The sequence below is a fragment of the Bos indicus x Bos taurus genome, chromosome 28 (assembly GCF_003369695.1).
Source record: "Bos indicus x Bos taurus breed Angus x Brahman F1 hybrid chromosome 28, Bos_hybrid_MaternalHap_v2.0, whole genome shotgun sequence".
NCBI lineage: Eukaryota > Metazoa > Chordata > Mammalia > Artiodactyla > Bovidae > Bos > Bos indicus x Bos taurus.
The window spans coordinates 29,988,065-30,002,194 of record NC_040103.1 but is presented as its reverse complement, the minus strand read 5'-3'; the positions used below and the strand labels follow the sequence as shown (position 1 = coordinate 30,002,194).

The window sequence follows — 14,130 nt, the reverse complement described above, 5'->3', positions numbered from 1 at the left end:
TGAACCCTATCTCTGCCATTTATTGTATAATCTTGAGCATATTAAATTCTGTGGACAGTAATGGTTATTCCATATTATTATAATAATTAATAATGCTAAGTCATAACATTCAAATCGTCAATATCAGAGAAAAGTACAAAATTTCCAAGGTAAATAAAAACTTATCAGAAATTGTTCTCTTAGTTGGAACATTTTAACTCTCAAAACATAAGCAAAATTGGCTTATGCCAAGCAAAAAAGGCTTTTAATGGAAAACACAACCTGCTCAAAACTGAAGTTCAATGAGTTAATCCACTGCAAAGCTTACAATTAAGTATATCCCACAAGTTTATTTTAGGGGGTGAGGAGGGCTGGACACTTACATATGTGAATAACAGAACTTGAAAGACAAAAATCTAAACAAGGTTACTAAACAGAAAACAGAATTTCCTTAAATAGTGTGCTTATCTCTCACATACAGAATTTATTCTGACAAGTTCTCAATTTCTGTCTTCAGAGTGTAATACACACACCAAGAAATGTGAATCACATGTCCTGAGTGTGAAATGAGAGCTTACTACTTAGGGACGCTTAACCTCCCTGGGTCTATTTCCTCAGCAGAAGGTAGTTACCTGGTGGCCTTGTGAGGATCTAAGTGAAAGTTATTGACGTATTCATATGTTATTTTTATCTTTAAAAAAAAACTGATGCTTCATTTCCTGTTCTAGAAAGTAGGACAATGAGAAATTATAAGATTTGGCATCAAATTTCATTTCAGATACTTAATAGCTATGTTACATGACTCATATTTAACCTACTGGGCTTCAATTCTCTAAACGCAAGGTAAATATGAGACTGATTTTAAGTACCTCCCCAGGCACTGACAATCTAAAGGGTCTAAAACATGTTCAGAGTTTTCAAAAAATTCACGTGAAATTGTAAATTATCATTTCAAAACCACATCTAATACTGAGATTTGCAGGAAACTTCAACTCTATGAGATCCTACCCTACCTTAGGGTTTGCACACCTAGACATCTCTTCCCACCCCTGTTCCTACTCCTACTCACACCAGCATTCCCTGGCCTTCTTTGGAAATACCAAAATAGCTCCTAAAAGGGAAAGCCTAAGAAAGCCTGCTTTAACCTGTTTTATGAGTAAAAAGAAGCAACATCTTGTTCAACAAGAGAGCATTTAAAGAGCTTTGAATCTGACGTGATAGTCACAGGATACTAACAAGTCTTCTCAGGAATGTAGCTTATTCAGGCTTCACATAGAAGTGAAGTCGAAGGTCTGGTAAGCTCTGCATAAGAAAAACAATTTCTGAAAAACTCTATTTTAGGAGGAACCCAAGACTTCCTCAGCCATGACTACAAAATAAGAAAATGTTCAAATCTCTAATGCGGTTAACTTCAAAGACAACACATTTGAACTGTTTGTTTAAAAAGATAAACAAATTGTTTAACTTGCTTAACTCAGAAACTTAACATGGGTTTCCAAACTTTAGCTCAAGGGCTCAAAGGGTAAAACTATTTTCTTTGCTACATCAAGCTTAAAGGAATTTGAGAACCCTAAGACATCTGAATTTGATTATTTTGCTCTATTTCAATAGTTTTCAAGTGACCCCTCTTGGATGAGTCAATAGAGACAAATTTCTTAAAAAGACCATTTTGCGATATCACTTACTGGTTACATAGTACATTGTTACACAGTATGTTATGAAATCAAGAACCAATACTGCTAACCTTCAGTGCTTTTGGAGTTCATTACAATGTAAATAATCTCACTAAATGTGGACTTGCAAACCCATAGGGAAAAGACTGACCATTCTGATAGGTCACTGAGTTCTTTGTAAATTCACTCTTTCAGAAAATTCATTTCTCCACCAAATAAGCAGTGGTACTATATTTATTTTAAGAAAGAAAACACTGACAACATGGCCTTAATAATACGTTTCTATTAATATAGTGTTGTTGGTTGGTTGATTGTGTGTGCTTAGTTGTATCCAACTCTTTGCAATCCTATGGACTGTAGCCTACCAGGCTCCTCTGTCCATGGAATTTTCCAAGCAAAAATACTGGAATGGATTGCCATTTCCTCCTCCAGAGGATCTTCTGGACCCAGGGATCGAACCCGAGTCCCTTGCATCTTCTGCACTGGCAGGCAGATTCTTTACCAACTGTGCCACCTGGGAAGCCATTAATACAGGAGAAATATATTTCTTTTGAGGTAATTTTCCCTATGGACAAATGCATGAGATGATTATTACAGTCAAAGATTACTATAGTCATCAGAAAGAACAGAAATGCAGTCTAGAGTGCATCTCTTGGCCTCTGTCCTCCAGCACTGGATTTATTTCACACACAAGCTCACTCCCCATGACAATAAAAAACAAAGGTCCAAGAACCATGAAACATTTTCATTAAGAGTTCTGTCAACTCTTCTGAACAGATAACAATTTACAGTCAATATATGATTCCATTTTGCACCACTGAATACTACAAAGCTTCAAACCTCTTTAAAGAGTTAATTAATTCATTGAACAAAAATTTAGGGCCTATGTTGCAATGAAGTAATTAGTTATAAAGCATTGAGAGTTGTTCAACTAGTTTCCTGACTTCAAGTAGCAGTAGACAAGATGAAACACGCACACACTGCGCACTGCAATGATACGAAGCATAAAGCACCAAGCAGCAGACAGAGCCGTTCCCAGGCCTGGCAATTAGGAAAATTTTATAAGGGAGATAGACTTTGTCTGGACCTTGAGGAATGAGGTTTCCAGTGGCAGCAGGAGACAGGAGAGGATTGTTTGTTCATTTTTGTAAATATTTTCTTTAAGTGCCATAATGAATTTTTCTCTTGCTGAGAGAATGACACCACCTCCTGCACCCTTCAAGTTCCTGGTAGAGCTGTTGATTATAGTGTCTTCCTCAACATCCATACACTCCCCAACATATATAAACACACGCACACAGGAAAAAGAGTAAGAGTACCTCCAAGGCTGGCCAAAATCCCCACCTCTGAGACGCTAATTGGTTCAATGGTGGGTATGTAACCCAGGCAGGGCCAATCAGAATATTCTCAAAACCGTTAAACAGATGTGGAAAGTCTTGCCTTTGGGCTCATGAGATTGTGGGCTTAGGGATGAAAAATGCTGTCTTTCTTACTACATTTAAGATGGCCTATGTGAGAAATAAATTCAATACCAGAGGATAATAGAAGCTAGGGATGCATTCCTAGAATGAGTCATATTTGGCTAGACTTCCCATTCTTTGAGTCAACTGAGTCTCTTAGAGAATTAGAAATGGTTCTACTATGGATACACCAAAGTCCAGCCTGAGCCTCTAGACGGCAAAAAAGCCAAGTAACTACTTCAATATCATTTCCAATAATCGCTAATTTTGTGAGTGATCAGTGATCACATAGGCTACTTCCAGACCTATAATCTTGTATTTGCAGCTAACACAGAAAAATAGCTGGGTTTACTAATGACTAAGTGCGGCTTGCTGACAAAATTGTGAGAGCCTGTTAATAAGTAAGCAAACTGGGTTTCTTACATAATTGCTGTACACAATTTCTTATTCTACAGAAGGTGCTGAAATCGGCACGCATGCGATGAAAGCCAAATTCCAAGTGGAAATTTAGATGTTCTTATGTTGAAAACTAATTATTGTTTTCTAAATGGAAACATTTTTAAAGAAATCATGTGAGGGCACAAGTACAAACAAAAACACCAGAAGTAAAACATAGAAGAGAGGGCAACAACTTTAAATCTGCTTTGGAAAATATTCAAAAGGTATCATCTTCAAGTAGTATGTGAAACTTGAGTTCATGAGACCACTTCCAGTGAAATACACCTTCTAAATCTTGAAATTCAAAAACCTGAAGTCTTTACCTTAGTCAGTTACTATCAGAAACGGAAAAAAAACCTAAGAACTCAATGACATAACCAGTACAAGTACTATGGAAAAACTAGCCAAATAAGACCTTTGAAACAAGCATTGACTTAGAATTATCAACATGTAGAATGGGGACTGCAGGAATATTTTAGCAAGTGATTCTGATGAGAAACTGTTGTTTCCTCACAATCAGTTCAGTTCAGTCGCTCAGTCGTGTCTGACTCTTTGCGACCCCATGAATCGCAGCACGCCAGGCCTCCCTGTCCATCACCAACTCCCAGAGTTCACTCAGACTCACGTCCATCGAGTCGGTGATGCCATCTAGCAATCTCATCCTCTGTCATCCCCTTTTCCTCCTGCCCCCAATCCCTCCCAGCATCAGAGTTTTTTCCAATGAGTCAACTCTTTGCACGAGGTAGCCAAAGTACTGGAGTTTCAGCTTTAGCATCAGTCCTTCCAAAGAAATCCCAGGGCTGATCTCCTTCAGAATGGACTGGTTGGATATCCTTGCAGTCCAAGGGACTCTCAAGAGTCTTCTCCAACACCACAGTTCAAAAGCATCAATTCTTCGGTGCTCAGCTTTCTTCACAGTCCAACTCTCACATCCATGCATGACCACTGGAAAAACCATAGCCTTGACTAGACGGACCTTTGTTGGAAAAGTAATGTCTCTGCTTTTCAATATGCTATCTAGGTTGGTCATAACTTTCCTTCCAAGGAGTAAGCGTCTTTTAAAATCATGGCTGCAGTCACCATCTGCAGTGATTTTGGAACCCTAAAAAATGAAGTCTGACACTGTTTCCACTGTTTCCCCATCTATTTCCCATGAAGCGATGGGACCAGATGCCATGATCTTCGTTTTCTGAATGTTGAGCTTTAAGCCAACTTTTTCACTCTCCTCTTTCACTTTCATCAAGAGGCTTTTTAGTTCCTCTTCACTTTCTGCTGTAAGGGTGTTGTCATCTGCATATCTAAGGTTATTGATATTTCTCCCGGCAATCTTGATTCCAGCTTGTGCTTCTTCCAGCCCAGCGTTTCTCATGATGTACTCTGCATAGTAAACTTTAAAAAACTGAATTTTTAAAACAGAGTTTGATGAGATGGTTGGATGGTATCACTGACTTAATGGACCTGAGTGAGCAGACTCCAGGAAATAGTGAAGGACAAGGAAGCCTGGTGTTCTGCAGTCTATGAGGTCGCAAAATCAGACACAATTTTGCGACTGAACAACAACAAAAAATTGAGTATTTAAATTTTTCAAAAGGCCCTCAATCCTTTTATTGAATCCTTGGGGCAAGGTATGTTTTAGGGCCAGAATTTTATGAGATTCACAAGTTTGTGAATTTTAGGAAGGTAACACACTCTATGTACTATATTTTGTAAACTGCCCAGGAAGGTTTCATGCAGCATGCCATTAACAAGCAGATATATCTACAGCAAAACACACACATTTGGGTCAACAAATAAATACTGTAGGGAGCCTCACACCCGTTCAAGTTTTGCTGGCAAATTAATTCTATTTCAAACCTTTTTTTTTTAATTTCCAGTTTTCAGAGCTTTGGGGATTTCAGAAATAAAGATGAAAAGACTATAACCTATACGAAAATCTTAACGCTTATTTTACAAAGTTTCAGATTTACTTAGTATCCCAGAGGTCCATTCTATAATGATGATACTCAGCCACTCAGCACTTGACCAAAATATGTATTCAGTATACATCAAGTTCCTCCAGCTTAAAATCAAGTCCTAATATATATGTTCAATTTAGAACAGTTGGAAAATACAAAAAAATAAAAAATAATAAACAAAAATAACCCACTATTTGAATGTAAACTGGTATAGCCAGTAGGCAGAACAGTATGGAGGTTCCTCAAAAAATTAAAAATAGAGTTACCACATGATCCAGCAATTCCAATCCTGGGCACATATCCAGACAAAACTGTAATTCAAAAAGACACATGCACCCCTATGTTCATAGCAGCACGATTTAAAATAGTGAAGGCATGGAAACCAAAATGTCCATTGAGAGAAGAATGGATAAATTAGATGTGGTGTGTGTAATATTACTCAGCCATTAAAAAGAACGAAATAATGCCATTTTCAGCTACATGGATGCCTAGAGATTATCATACTAAGTGAAGTAAGTCAGAAAGAGAAAGACAAATACCATATGATGTCACTTAAACACATCTGGAATACCCTTTCAACCTGAGGGCTTTGATCTTTCTTAAATTCTGGAAAATTCTCAGTCATCATTTCTTCTAATATGTTTTAGGGAAATTAAAATGGAGGCAGTCTGGTTCAGGCTTCAGAAGTAAGGGAGCAGACCTCTGACCAACTTCTGATCTTGCCTGGACTTCCTGCCTGTAATCGCACAATTGCTACCACCAAGTCAAGTGGCCTGTGATTATAAGCAGGAGCCTCCAAAACTGCAATTGAAGTCTCACCTATGGGGTCGACACACCGCCCAGGACCCTATTCCCCACTAGGACTCCAGACTGCTGTTACTCAGGACTTCCCAGTGCTGTTCAAGTCTGGATGTAGAATTTGGCCAACGTGGTGATGCATATGCTACTGCCTCTATTGTTCCTGTTTCTTTTCTTTTAATGACTATATGGACTTTCCAGGTGGCTCTAGTGGTAAAGAAATGACTATATGCTGAGATTAAGTCAAATAATCCTGTGTTAAATATTGAAATTATTTACTGTGTAACTAGTGGTTTATTAATGAATCCTTCAATCCTAAACTGAAAGAAAACTTTCAGCAAAACAACATTGCCTCTCCACTATTCACACTCTTTCCTCTTTTCGGAACTCCTAATTAGACATTAGTTGATGCCTCAATTTTTACACATATGTATGTATTGCCAGGGAGAACTTCCAAATGTACAAGCTGGGTTTAGAAAAGGTAGACGAATCAGAGATCAAATTGCCAATTTGTTGGATTATAGAGAAAACAAGGGAATTCCAGAAAAACATCTTCTGCTTCATCAACTACGCTAAAGTCTTTGACTGTGTGGATCTCAACTAACTGTGGAAAATTCTTAAAGAGATGGGAATACCAGACCACTTTACCTGTCTCCTGAGAAACTTGCATGCAGGTCAAGAAGCAACAGTTAGAACCTGACATGGAACAATGGACTGGTTCAAAATTGGGAAAGGAGTATGACAAGGCTGTATATTGTCACCCTGTTTATTTAACTTACATGTGGAGCACATCAAATGAAATGTCGGGCTGAATAAATCACAAGTTGGAATCAAGATTTCCAGGAGAAATATAAAAAGCCTCAGATATGTAGATGATACCACTCTAATGGCAGAAAGTGAAATGGAACTAAAGAGTCTCTGGATGAGTGTGAAACAGGAGAGTGAAACAGCTGGTTTGAAACTAAACATTCAAAAAACTAAGATCATGGCATCTGGTCCCATCACTTGCTGGCAAATACATAGGGAAACAATGCAAACAGTGACAGACTTTCTTTTCTTCGGCTCCAAAATCACTGCGGATGGTGCCTGCAGCCATGAAATTAAAAGACGTTTGCTCCTTGGAAGAAAAGCCATTACAAAACTATATAGCATATTAAAAAGCCAAGACATCACTTTGCCAACAAAGGTCAGAATAGTCAAAGCTATGGTTTTTCCAGTAGTCATTTACAGATGTGAGAGTTAGACCATAAAGAAGGCTGAAAACCAAAAAATTGATGCTTCTGAATTGTGGTGCTGGAGAAAACTCTTGAGAGTCCCTTGGACTGCAAGAAGATCAAACCAGTCAATCCAAAAGGAGATCAACCCTGAATATTCACTGGAAGGACTGATGCTGAAGCTGAAGCTCCAACATTTTGACCACCTGATGCAAAGAGCTGACTCAGTGGAAAAGACCCTGATGTTGGGAAAGATTGAAGGCAAAAGGAGAAGGGGGTGGTAGAGGATGAAATGGTTAGATAGCATCACCAACTCAATGGACATAAATTTGAGCAAACTCCAGGAGATAGTGAAAGACAGGGATGCTGGCATGCTGCAGTCCATGGGACTGCAAAGGGTCAGATACGACTTAATGACCGAACATAACACACACGTGTATATATACATATAATATATATATTCTCTTGATTTTTCTTGATTTCTCTGTACTACAACTGGGAGAATTACTCAGTACTATCTTCCAACTCATTAATTTTCATTTTAAATGTGTTTGAACTGGAGTTTAACCAACTTTTGTTAATTTCAGTAACTATTTTTTATTTTACATAGCCATTTACTTCATATTTACTATTTTTTATTTATAACATGTTTTAAATAACTATTATTTCTTTTATCTTTTTACGGATCTTTAAAAATACTTAAAATCAGTCTGAAATTGCTCTAACAATCCAGTAGATTTTAAGGGAGTTTATCTCCTGGTAGTTGTGTTTATTTTCTAAGTAATGGTCTTCCTTATCTGTTTGCAGGCTCAGACTTTCCCTTCCTTTTTCCAATGGTTTTGAGGTAAGCTACCCCTCTTCTTTGCCAACAAAGGTCCATCTAGTCAAGGCTATGGTTTTTCCAGTGGTCATGTATGGATGTGAAAGTTCGACTGTGAAGAAAGCTGAGAGCCGAAGAATTGATGCTTTTGAACTATGGTGTTAGAGAAGACTCTTGAGAGTCCCTTGGACTGCAAGGAGATCCAACCAGTCCATTCTTCTTCATTCTGATGAAGATCCATCAGTCCTGGGTGTTCTTTGGAAGGAATGATGTTAAAGCTGAAACTCCAGTACTTTGGCCACCTCATGCAAAGAGTTGACTCATTGGAAAAGACTCTGATTCTAGGAGGGATTGGAGGCAGGAGGAGAAGGGGACGACAGAGGATGAGATGGCTGGATGGCATCACCGACTCGATGGACATGAGTTTGAGTAAACTCTGAGAGTTGGTGATGGACAGGGAGGCCTGGCGTGCTGCAATTCATGGGATCGCAAAGAGTCGGACACGACTGCGTGACTGAACTGAACTGAACTGAACCCCTCTTCTAGATTCATGACCTCCAAGTCTGGTGCTCTTGTACCAGTTGATAATGGAGAAATTACAGTTCCCAACTTTAAGCCATCTGGCAGCTCAGCCACTTCTGTGTCACCACTTCAGATTCACAGCTTTTTAAAGCAACAGCCAGGAACAGAGGCTTTCAGCCTTCTTTTCAGTCAGCCCCAATCCAGCTACAAGATTCACTCAGGGTATCTGACTCCAACTCCCCTGCACAAAGTTATTTCCACTTGCTCCTGAACCCAGAATCTAAATGCATGTTTCCTTTTCATTTCAGTCCCTGGAGATGTTTATCTTGTTCTTGAGTATACCTGGATCTTTTCTTTTTCTGCTTAAATGTGTAACTGCAGTTTGGAACAGGGTAGGGAGCCAAAAGCAGGATAAACACTACCACAACAGCAGTAGCTAACATTTACTGCAGACATACTATGAGCCAACTTTATATTTATTTTTTAATGAAATCCTCTCAACAATCTTTTATGGTAAGTACTTTTATTATATCCATTTAAAAGGTGAGAAAACAGAGGAATGGGGCCATTAAACAATCTTACCAAGATTACCAGCTAATAAAGACCAAGGACCAAAGGTCTGATTCCAGAGACCATGCTCTTAACTACGCCTCTGCTGGCTTCCATTCTGACCAGAATGCTCGACAATTTTGATTTAACTCTGAATATTTTGCATACAGACAGGATTTTATTGTCTGGAAGGGAAGCCAAGCCATATTCCAGGTAGAAAGTAGCATACTGGCTTCATGTTTTATTTAGTGTTATTCAGTCTAGGCCTATACCTAATACCAGAAACTTAGTTTTCAATGCCTTTTTACCAAAAGTCCTTCCGACTTTGCCTGGGCTCCACACATTTCATGTTTATCTCTAGACACCTAGGACCATCCATGGAGGCTTTCCTCTGACTCTGCCTTTTCACCACCCTCACTCTGCCCTAATTTATAATGCCTAGGAAAGGACTTTATTAAGGCATTCATACAAAGTACCTCCAAGAGTTCCATTTTTCATTTTCCTTCATAGTCAAAAGCTTTAATATTAAAGGATTAAATTTGTAATGTAAGCAACATGCAATGTCACCTAAAAAGAGCCAAACTCGATTTTAGGCTGCACTGTTAAAAGCATAAGATCTAAAAAAGTAAAACTCAGTAGTCTCACTCTACGCTGTGCTGATAATTCACTCAAACATTAACTGAATAGCTCCCAAGGACCAGGCACTGAGCGACACCCTACGGACACATGATCAATCATCCTTTCTCTTTTCTACTATGCGTACATTTTCCACATTTAATCCTCACAACAGGCCACCCCGGGAACAGTATGCTCCATTTATAAAAATCACATTTCAGAGAATTTTCTGAAATTTAAAAAAAAAAAAGTGTTTATTGTTGCTTTGTCATCCAAAATACTTACAGACTTTTCTGAGGTTTAATACACAATTTTAAAACAGAGAGATTAGTGAAGTAAAAGACAGAAGGAAAGACTAAAAGGAGCCCATAGAAGACAAATGGTTAGGCAACAATAACTTGAGAAAAGTTCAGCATTTGCTGACTGGAGAAGTGCTGTTTGTTTCCTTTTTAATCAAGATTAAAATTATATATAATTTATATGCATAAGTTATATAAAAGTCATGACCTAGAACAATGTGTAATTGTTAAACCACGACCCAGAACAATGTATAATTACTAACATCAGAAAGAGTTACAATGGCTCTTCAGATTCAGCCTTTCCTAACATCAACTTCAGAGCTTACAAGTATTTTCTATGATGAATAAATCGAGCTATTCTTAATGAAGCTTAGGTAGAACTTGAGACTGGTGAGAAAGTCAATACAAAGTCTAAGCAAAATAAAGTCTTAAACTTGAGTTGTGGCAGCAGGATGGAAAAGAAAAGGAATTTATCAGACATAATTGAAGAAGACCAACTTTGATAACCATATACAGAGGGAAAATGAACCAAGTATCTAGGCTCCAAACTTTGGAATAAGAGAAGTTAGTGGCACCATTAACATACATACAGACCATGGAAAAAGGTGCAGATTTAGGACAACAGGTGAATTTAGCTTGATATGTATGACTTTCAAGTGTCAGCAAGACACTCTGAAGGAGATATTCAGCAGTTCAAATTAGGTCTGGGGGCTGAAGGACATAAGATAAAAAGATCACACAGGTGAAAGTGTTCAGTACAAAACCGTGACCCCTTTATACCTTCCAGCTTTAGTCAGACCAAACAGATGCAGTTCCCCAGCAGAGGCAGCTCTCTCCCATTTCTACCTCCAAACAAACTTTTCTTTAAAGCCAGACACCCTATTTTCCACCTGGTTAGCTCTCTGTCACCTTTTGGAATACGCAGGTGTCATTTTCCCACCAAGAAGATGGTACCGGTTCTTTGCTCTCTCACTTCGTGTACCTAGTTTTCAGCACCATGCCTAAAATAACAGGCACTTGAAAGACTAAAAGAATACACTTGGCATGTGCTCAAAAAGCCTGGGAAGAAACTCTATCCTCTCAGAGGTGACCGCTCAAGAAATGAACTTGGATGACATTCCCAAAAGAGAGAAAAGAAAGTGGTCCTAAATACAGGGAATCATCATGGAACATCTTTATCAAGGGAACAGTTCCCCAAAATGCTTCTGGACTTCTTTCAGGCCTACATACACCACTGTAACACAAGGCTCATTCACAGGTTGCTGGGAAGATTAAATGAGATAGCATATATAAAGCACCTAGTGTGCCTGGCACTCAATTAATGTTCCCTTCTGTTCCTTGACCCAGTGTGAAAACATGATAAAGCTAGCTTATTTCCAACTTCAGTAACCCTAAAAAGCCAAGAAAAATATTTTTTGAGAAAGGGAAACTAGACTTGTCAGATGCTGTCTCTAGAGCAGAGTTTTTACAACCTCCACATTATTGTCACTTTTCCCTGGATAATTTTTTGTTTTGGGGACTTCCTGTATAAGAGGAGAAGGGGGTGACAGAGGATAAGATAGTTGGATAATATCACCAACTCAATGGACATGAGTTTGAAAAAACTCTGGGAGATAGTGAGGGACAGGGAAGCCTGGTGTGCTGCAGTCCATGGGGTCATGAAGAGTTAGACACGACTTGGTGACTGAACAACAGACTTTATAAGCCATCCTCTTAAAAGTTAACCAAAACTGGTAGCTAACCTCTTAAATGTCAAGCAAGTCATCATAAATAATGCACACAATCTAACCACTCAGTACATTATCACAGAGATCCTTAAAGACAAATGAATATAACGAAAGTACGAACAGCCAATCACAAAAGGTCTTCACACAAAATGAAGAGATTTATTCCAGTACTCAAGTGTCTAATCCTACCTTCATGTCTACACATAGTAAAGACTTACAAGTTTTAGGTAGACAGACACTGATGACCTGTAAAATAACATTATACACGGTTAAGAATTATTAAGTATCATATGCTCATGTATTGCAACAACAAAAAATTATACACACTAACCAAAAAACAAAACAAGAAAAAACAAAAGCTGAGTTAACAGTTCACTAGGGCTTTTGATCAAAATGTGAAGTCAATAAAGTTGACCTCGATAAAGTTACTTCTCTATACCTCTTTCCTCCTTGGTAAAATGGACATATAGTGTCTACCTTGAAGAGTTGTTGAGGGATTGAATTGAGTTAAAATAGGTAAAATGCTGAAACAATACATATTAAACATTATTTTTTATGATTATTTTTAAGGCTGCATGTCAGAGAGAAGCATATCTTGGGTGACTGTATAAAAGTAGGCACGGTGAAGTCAGATAACAACGAACTTGCACCCAGATTCTTTGCGTTCAAACTTCAGTTCCTTTACTGTTTCATCTGGGCTTCCATTTTCTCATCTGTAGAAGAGGAAAGCACTTTGAAAATGGAGGCGCATAAGAGAAAAATCTAAAGGCTGCATCTTTAGTAGGATAGGAGGGGAAAAAGTTGGAGCTGTCTTCAATTTGGTAGAGGAAACTTTGTTAAGAAGGTGCTTTTAAAGGAAAGCATATGCCTTTGTTGCAGGAAGGGGGACCCCTTCCAGGGCCCAAAAGTGGGCTCTTGTCTAACACTCAGAAATGAATTATCTGAGGAGACACACATGCTGACAAAGCAAGGGACTTTATTGGAAAGGGACGCCTGCCGGAGAGCAGTAGGTTAACAGAACCCAGGAGAACTGCTCTGCCGTGTTTCTTGAAGTCTGAAGTTTTATGGTGATGGGATTAGTTTCCGGGTTGTCTTTGGCCAATCTTTCTCATTCAGGGTCCTTCCTCCCTGGTGGAACAGGCATTGCTTAGCCAAGATGGATGTCAGTGAGAAAGATTCTGGGAGATGGTTGGACACGTGGTGTCTCCTTTTGACCCTTCCCAAATTCATCTGGTTAAAGGTGGCTTGTTAATTCCGTGTTCCTTACCACGACCTCCTATGGTAAAATAACTCACGGCAAACGGTTACTACATTGCCTGGCCAGAGTGGGCGGTTTCAGTCAGTTTGCTTCTCCAAACAACTCAAATCCAGGTAGGTCTGACTCAAAAGCCTTTGCTTTAGTCTGTAGTTTGAAAGCTTAAAACGAAAACAGAACATCCTGAGTCGTGGCGGGGGAGGGGGGGGAGTTTATTTTCTTTATATAAGGTAGGCACACTAACACTTTGGCCCTTTGAAGGTAATATGAATATATTAAAGGTACTGGCAGGGATTTCGTCACCATCCATTGAAAACAGCGTGAACAGACCACGGGACTCCTAAGTGATCTTTTCAAACATGAAAGATTAGTTCTTTCAAAAGTGAAGAAGGATCATGTTGGAAGAAACGAAATTTGTATAATCAGGAGTGTCCCAATAGTTTTAAATCAGTTTTATATATCTAGCTTTACATAGAAAACCCACTGCCTTCCAAGGAGCATTTCAAAATCATCAAGAAACGTGCATATTGTAAGTAAAAGTTGCAACATCAAATCATATGTTAGGTGTAGAACTATCTCCACTGCTGCCAAAAGTGCAAAGAAGAAAAATTAACCTTTCCTAACCATTTTGGCAAATGCCATCCCCACATCCCCGACCCCACTCCCGCAAAGCCTCGGAGGCGGGGTCTTGGTTCCTGGTAGAGGATTTGCAAAGGTACCAGCATTCAGATCCACCTAAGTACTAAAAGGAAGGTCAAAGCGCCCTTCCGCGACCTTTACGAAAAATACCCCAAAATTCTGTCTTTGCCTCAGGGTAGGCCAGTCG

The 14,130-nt window shown here is 38.9% G+C and overlaps 1 protein-coding gene across 4 annotated transcripts in view; it reads right to left on the bottom strand.

Annotated features, from left to right (window-relative positions):
• The window catches only part of ADK (adenosine kinase), a 543,710-nt gene that overhangs the window by 529,063 nt on the left and 517 nt on the right, over positions 1–14,130 (bottom strand). The gene's annotated exons all lie outside the window — the stretch shown is intronic.